Here is a 7,112-nt window from a genome sequence, read left to right on the forward strand (position 1 = left end):
ATCTATTTTGGTAGTATAACAAGGGTTATTTCGTGGCAGCGAACTCATGAGGGCTGACCACTGCGCTTCCAATTTGGTGCAGTGTAGCGCGGGGGTTCTGCAACAATCTTGAAATAAAAAAACACCACCGCGGGATTTATCATGAGCTATTAAATGTCGGTGTAAACATTAATCGAACCCTTATTAGTAAGAAAAAGTTTAAAATATCTTCCTGCTACTGATATTCTTAAGCGTCATATTGTTCGTCCAGAATGAACCTATGCGCATAGGCTGTATTTCCCTAAAGAATATAAATAGGATCCTTATCAGTTGCTGTTTGGATATTTCATTTTTGCAAGGATCAGCAAGCCGCCAAATAGTCGTAAGTTCGCCTTTGCTTACTGAAGTGACTCGCGCCTTCAGTACATTTGGATCGTTTAGTGCAACGCTTACACCGGGGGGACACTTGCAGAAAAAAAAAGACCGTGGAGATTATCGATTATGCGCCTCAACTTTCACCTAGTTTAACCGCCCGTATAGACGCCTGCCAAGAATGCCGTCAGAAATGCTACTCTACAGCGGTTTTCAAGTAGGGCTTCTGCCGTCCCAGATGAATTGCAAAAGGAGGCGCGACGACTAAGTTCAGTAAGAATGCAGATTAATGCATATCTGTTTTCCACTTTTCTATTCTGCTCGTTTTGTGCCCAAGCCTGTGTAACTCCCCTCATGCAAATGCGGCCAACTAGCAGGATTTGACTGCTACNTCGTTTTGTGCCCAAGCCTGTGTAACTCCCCTCATGCAAATGCGGCCAACTAGCAGGATTTGACTGCTACCGGCAGCATTTGACCGCAACCGCCGCCTGAGCTCTGCCAAACCGTGCTCATACTTAGAAGCTACGCTAAGCGCCCAGTTTCTTGACTCGCTGGACAGCTCACATGGTGCTGCCCAGGATATGCGTTTCCCTCTGAGAGTGGGATAATGACCTCTGCAGCCTGGACAGGCATGCCATTTCGCTATTGTGTGGCTCCACACGCCTCTTGAGTGCACTGTGTGCCATATGGATAATTTTGTTTATACCTGAGACAGGCTTTCTGTCAAATTTGACGTCCGAGATACATTTTCTCTTAAATTGGACGCTTGGCCGCAAAGACTCAGGCACCCCCTATATTCAATGGGAAGAAAAGCAGGCGAGCATAATGCTAGCAAGAACGATGAAACTTTTTTTTTACAGTTCCCGTTGCGGAAACATGATGGCAAGTTTAGANTAATGCTAGCAAGAACGATGAAACTTTTTTTTTACAGTTCCCGTTGCGGAAACATGATGGCAAGTTTAGACGTGGTATGAACGGCAAAACTAAGAAGGCACAAAGTTACCTTACATCGTGCAGCTACTTGAAAAAGAAAGTTACGAATGTGGTAAAGATGGCATATATTAGTTTCAGACTCCGCGCAAACTTTCGCCCAGGATGATGCACTTTTCTTGTGTAAGCATCCAGGTTCGCTCAGGCGGTAACGTCATGCGTCGGGTACATTTCGCAGATATATCTGATGCAGCAAATTGCATCGAGTATAAGAAATCAGACTTTTTTCCCTCCTTTCAACACGCGACCGTCCATTCTGCCGCGGAGAGCCTGCTCAAAAATGCTACGCAAACCATATCGTAGTCTGTTGCTGGAACTCCAGCATAGCCGAATAGAATAAAATTCGTCTTGTGGGAGACTAGAAGTCCAACACTTCAGTTAATAGTGTCTTTACGGAAGCGTGTATAGCGCAATACTAATGCCTATCGCATTTTCTTGGCTGGCGGTGCCTTCGCACGGCAACTATAGAGAAAAACTATATCTCGNCTAATGCCTATCGCATTTTCTTGGCTGGCGGTGCCTTCGCACGGCAACTATAGAGAAAAACTATATCTCGTCACAACAGAAATTAGGGCACTGAAAGGCTACACAAGAGTAAAGCGGACAATAAGGGGGGTGTGCAGAAACCGCTAGACAGTTCTCTCCCGGGATTTGCGAAAAGTAATAAAGTCCAAGGTAGGTGATGTTTTGGCTTGCACACCATACAGCACGCCCGAAAGAAAAAACGTAAGGTGAGGTTGCCCTTTTCTCTCCAGCAGGATGGCAAATAGCCTTCCCCAAGGGCACCTGTTTTAAACTCTAAATCAGACCTCCTATTAGGTTATTTCCATCGTAAAGAATCGGAACTGCCTGAGTTGGTACTACTAGTCACGCTCCAACCCAGCAAGCTTTCAGGCTGTTGTAGGCTACCATGCGCTTCTTCATTCAAATACTGCGTTGGGCCTAGCTTTTCAAGAGCAGCAGAACACAGACTATTAAGGCGACCAGCAGTCTTACCATTTGGATCACAGAAGAGAAATTCCCTCGAACCTCAAGCTAATAGTAAGCCAATAACCGTTGTCTCCGTTTCCAGCAGTGCGCTCTTTTTTCTTTCGTGATATCAGGCAACTACTGAAGCGCTCATCCTGGAGCCCTCCTAGTAGCCAAATTTTCTAAGCCTTTTTTCCCTACTGCTTGCTCAGCATTAGCCGTTGCTCCGGTTTAGGAATACGTCAGCGTCTCTGCAATAAATGCATGTTGCATTGCTCGGAGCCTACGTCTTTATCGGCTCACACGTATACCAAATTTGTCAGCTTGAGATCTGCCCAGATGGATGGTAAACTTCTATGATCTAAATTGCCATTTTCCGCGTTTGCAGTAGCACTCGGCCTTCTATTGCCCGCATGCTCGACCGGTTACAGAACCCACAGAATTATTTTGAAGAGATGTGGTGGGCGGACTTGTGGAGCTTAGCATAGCATCTCCCGTGCGTATTCAAGCCGCGCCTATAAACATTTGATTCTTCTTAATGATCTTTGCTCAGCAAGAATCAAGAATACACAAAAGGACAATGCCAACGATGGTATCCGCGTTGTATAAGATTAGGCTATAGATGAATAGCTCGCCTGTCGTGTCATTGACCGCTAATATTTAGTGAGAGGACGTAGAAAGGGATTAAATACTGTTTACAAAGAGTGTCGCTGATGTGAATNCGCTAATATTTAGTGAGAGGACGTAGAAAGGGATTAAATACTGTTTACAAAGAGTGTCGCTGATGTGAATATAGCAAAAGCAGCCATGAAACGCGCGTCCAAAGGTGTTCCAAGACGCCCGCCGATCTCCACTGCCAGCCCGAAAGGCGACTAACGGATCGGATCGTTTTGAGGAAACGAGTAACGTGAGATGAAAAAGTTGCTTCCGCTTTGCTGTCCTTTTTATTTCCTGCATCCGATAAAACGCCAGTGTCTGCAGCGCTTCAGGTCAGTATGGAAGTTAAGTTAGGTTTGGGTGGTCGTTAACCTCACACGTGGGGTTGTATGGATGCACCGAAATGTAGCAGTTGAGAGCAATACTTTACTAGGATGTCACGTCCACTTCGAATACTGTGGAAAGCTCTAATATTTGCTTGTGAGCAATTCTCGGCATCGCTTCTGAGCGACTGAGGGCTAGAACAAGGGATCGCGGACTCACTGTCAAAGCGCTACCAGACGTGGTTGGATGAATTCACAAGAAATCAGCTTAACCTGCAAGTCGTAAGTGCACTTATGAATTCACACCACCGTATCTCATGAGGGGATTGCTTCCCTACAGTATTTCAGACGTTCACTTTGCGCGCGCGTCTCTTATCGATAGGGGCAGAAGGTGCAGCGCTGTGGGGAGTGATTGCTGCGTCAGTTGACGAGAGCAGGATCAAATCCGCAGAGGGTTATGATGCCTTAGGCCCCAAGCCCCTAAACTAGCCTTCTCTAAGGGAGCGTCGCGCAACAGCCCTGCTCCGTCCCGCTGGCTGCTTCATGAGCTCGCACTGTGAACAGTTTTTAATTGCTCGTCATCCGTCTGGCAGTACCCTTCAGACTCATGGTTGCTGACTGTTGGCCTTCGTTCGTTGAACCTATCCCAACCCATATTTGGCGCAGAGCGCATCGCTTCGCACACTCCAAAGGCCCAATCATCGCAAAAACTCCAAACGTGCCTTTGCCCGCCTATAGCAAGAGAATTTCCGACACGAATCCACCCCTGCTGCTAGCCGTGCCTTCTGATCGCTAAGCATGCGAGCCAGGATAAAAGGAAAAATTCCATAAGATAGCTGGTGCTGGCTGCAGCACGCGGCATGCTTTCCAACGGTATTCACAAGCACCTCCGTCATTCACTTGAGTCAAAAACCTTTTCTTTTGACTTCAACACCAGTCGGAATCTCAAAATCACAAGTAGGAACAACCAGCTCAGTACTGCCGTGCAAGTTCTCTAGCATACAGGGAAAGTCTACCGNCACCTTATATCTTGGGGCGCGTTGCTGACGCTTTCGCAGATGAACGCGCGGCCCTGGAGTCCCGAAGCACAATACCTGTTTTGCCCGAGAAGCTGCCGCATGTGCAGCTAAACGCGCGGTGGTCGCTAGTTTTGGCTTCTCTACACAGGAAAACGTTACATAATAAGCAAAATCACATATGAGCGGATCTCCTGCAAGATTATCTGACGCCCGCGGGCCTCGGTAGCCACCGACAGCACTGACCATCTGGTCAGTGCATTGCTTACTCTAGGCTGAACGCCAAGTTTATAGGCATAGCCACCAAGGCAGAGGCTGCCCACCTACGTCAGCCACATAGAACCGAGGAACCTCCGTGGCTGTCCAGTATGGTGCAGTAACCTGGCTTGCGTGGGCATTGGCTATGCAAAATCACACCACTGCATGCGGGGGGCTCAATAGACAAGCCAAACCGTGCTTGAAGAATCACATGCTTTCCCGGGGCCTTTCTATCGTCTGCTCATAGCAAGGCGAACCTGACCTTTAATGGCAATGTTGCTTGGCCTTGAACACGAACACGGTGAATGCCGACAAGTCCCAGATGTCTCAAGTACTCTAGTGACTCTCTAGGTTGTAGCGCCCTTTCGACGTATGTACGAGCACAGGCCTCCCTCGTAGCAGCTATTATTTCCTCGCCGCCCCTTGTGCAGATGTGTGCCCGACGCCTGGGAGGTACCATTTGTTCGCCAATCCCACTGCCTAGGGTATGGGAATATAACGAAGTCTATCCTTCTCCCGGCGCCTTTAGAGCGGGGACTGACGCTTGGCCGCATCAACCGATTCGGCTGTCATAATCGTAAGGCCCCGGCCATCGGTAGATGCGGCCAAGGGTCACTCTCCGCTCTTACGCAGCGTCGACGACCCAACGGCATGTACGACTGCGCAGAGCGGCGGGCTCCCTACAGATTTTCAGGGAATAGTTGAGTCATGCGTGCCTTACTAATGAGTGTAAGCATGTCGTGTTTAGAGGGATTACGGAGGCAGGAATCAACATATCTCTGAATCACTTGCCCGACAGCTGTATTCACGCGCTGTGTTTGACTGTCGTTCTGTTGATGATACTCCGTGGATATCACGCCTGGAACATTAGGGCCCTTGCAGTATTGGTACCAGAGCTGCATGTAGATAGCTGCTCTCCGTCGTTCGCGATTGCGTCAGGGATATTGTGTCGTTCAAGAGATTCCAGCTGTAGCTAAATGGCCTGCAACGTTGGGAGTGCTTTGACGACTGACATGAAACATCAGATCGTGCTGAGCAATGAAGCATGACATCCTCCAGGGCAACTCCGCGATTGTCGATACCCCGCTGTGGCAAGCTTTTCACAGGGGCAACGCAGTTGTGCCGGGGAGACACTGTTCCAACGCCCTAGACCTATGATGCGCAGTCGCTTCGCTAACTCAGAGCTTTGGATGAACGGCAGTATCCATAGGAAGTCTGATGTGGCCTGCTGCGGGCACTGCCTGCACCAGGCGCCACCAGAGTCGCTATAGGTACGCGCAGCCGCCCAGTAGCAATACCGGCGCCGGTCATCATACATATCGGTCCTGTCCAGTCCAGAAACCATTGTACCGGCTGCAAACGAGTCGCACCCTTGAACGTACACGACCCGAGCTCACGTGCCATCGCCTTCCGCGCGCTGAAAGAAGGCGATGTGGTCGGTGGAAACGTGCCTTCGGTGCGACCCAGTCTGCCTCCGCACTTTCGGGAAAGTCCGCGGCGGAAGCAGCCGACCGTGCGACAGTGAAGATGAGAGCTTCCCGTCTCGCAGAAGGCTGTGCATTATAATGGTGACGCCTCCGTAAAATGGGAAGCATGTAGAGAATCAGCAGAGAGGAAGGATACGCAGATGGGGGAACCCAATGAACTAGGGGTAACACAAAAAGGAATTGATCAATTGTTGAAGCAGTACAAAGCGGTTAGGCCATCATTATGTTGCCCCGCATGGCAACAAGTAGAATATTATGCACGACTAATCCCCATTAACCAACTTCGTGATCTGCTGCATGTGTTCTGCACGCGGGTCAGCGCATATCGAGGACGGCACTAACCTCACAGGCAGAGGTAGGGGCAAGAGCGGGCAATGGCCCTACGGAGTTTTGGCGGGAATCGTGTAGGGGCCAAATCGAGGAACATTATGCAGTGAACTGATAATACGAGTAGGGGCTAAGGGCCGAGTTCTCTGCTGCTAGCTAGCCCACCCACTCATCGAACACGGTGTACTCCAACCTTGAGGTAGGGTACGGTGTCCGCTCGTCATCAGGAACCAGATTGCTGCCAGCAGTGTTGCGATGTAGCGCTACAGAAGCAGGAGAGAAGGGGGAATCGACGCTACTATGCGCGAACGCGCATAGGAGAAGACCTGGCCTCTGCGGCTCAGGGGCAGCTACCACTGCTGGTTATCAGGAGAGGCCTGACGGCGCTAAGAGCGTGACGAGGGCAGTTTAGTTGCGCTGCACTGTTCTGTGCATGCCCACCGAAGTTTTTGGGGGGAAACTGCAAATTTCCTAGATTATACCGATTGGATGCAGAGTGTGTTGAGGGTACTGGCTCATATCCTTCATTGCTGAGACCGTTCGTACCAACGCCCTCTCTGGATGCTCCACAGGGAAGGTGAATTTGGTGTCCAGCAAGTAATCGGCGAAGGACGGGTGAATGCAGTGATTGCTGACTGGCTGTAGTGAACACTCCCTACAATCACGGCAGCAATGCCGTGCTCGTTGTGAAGTGAGTGAGGATTGTATGAATAGTGAAAGTGACTGTGAGTTCT

Source organism: Eimeria mitis, genomic scaffold (assembly GCF_000499745.2).
Source record: "Eimeria mitis Houghton genomic scaffold, Emh_scaff18, whole genome shotgun sequence".
NCBI classification, from domain to species: domain Eukaryota; phylum Apicomplexa; class Conoidasida; order Eucoccidiorida; family Eimeriidae; genus Eimeria; species Eimeria mitis.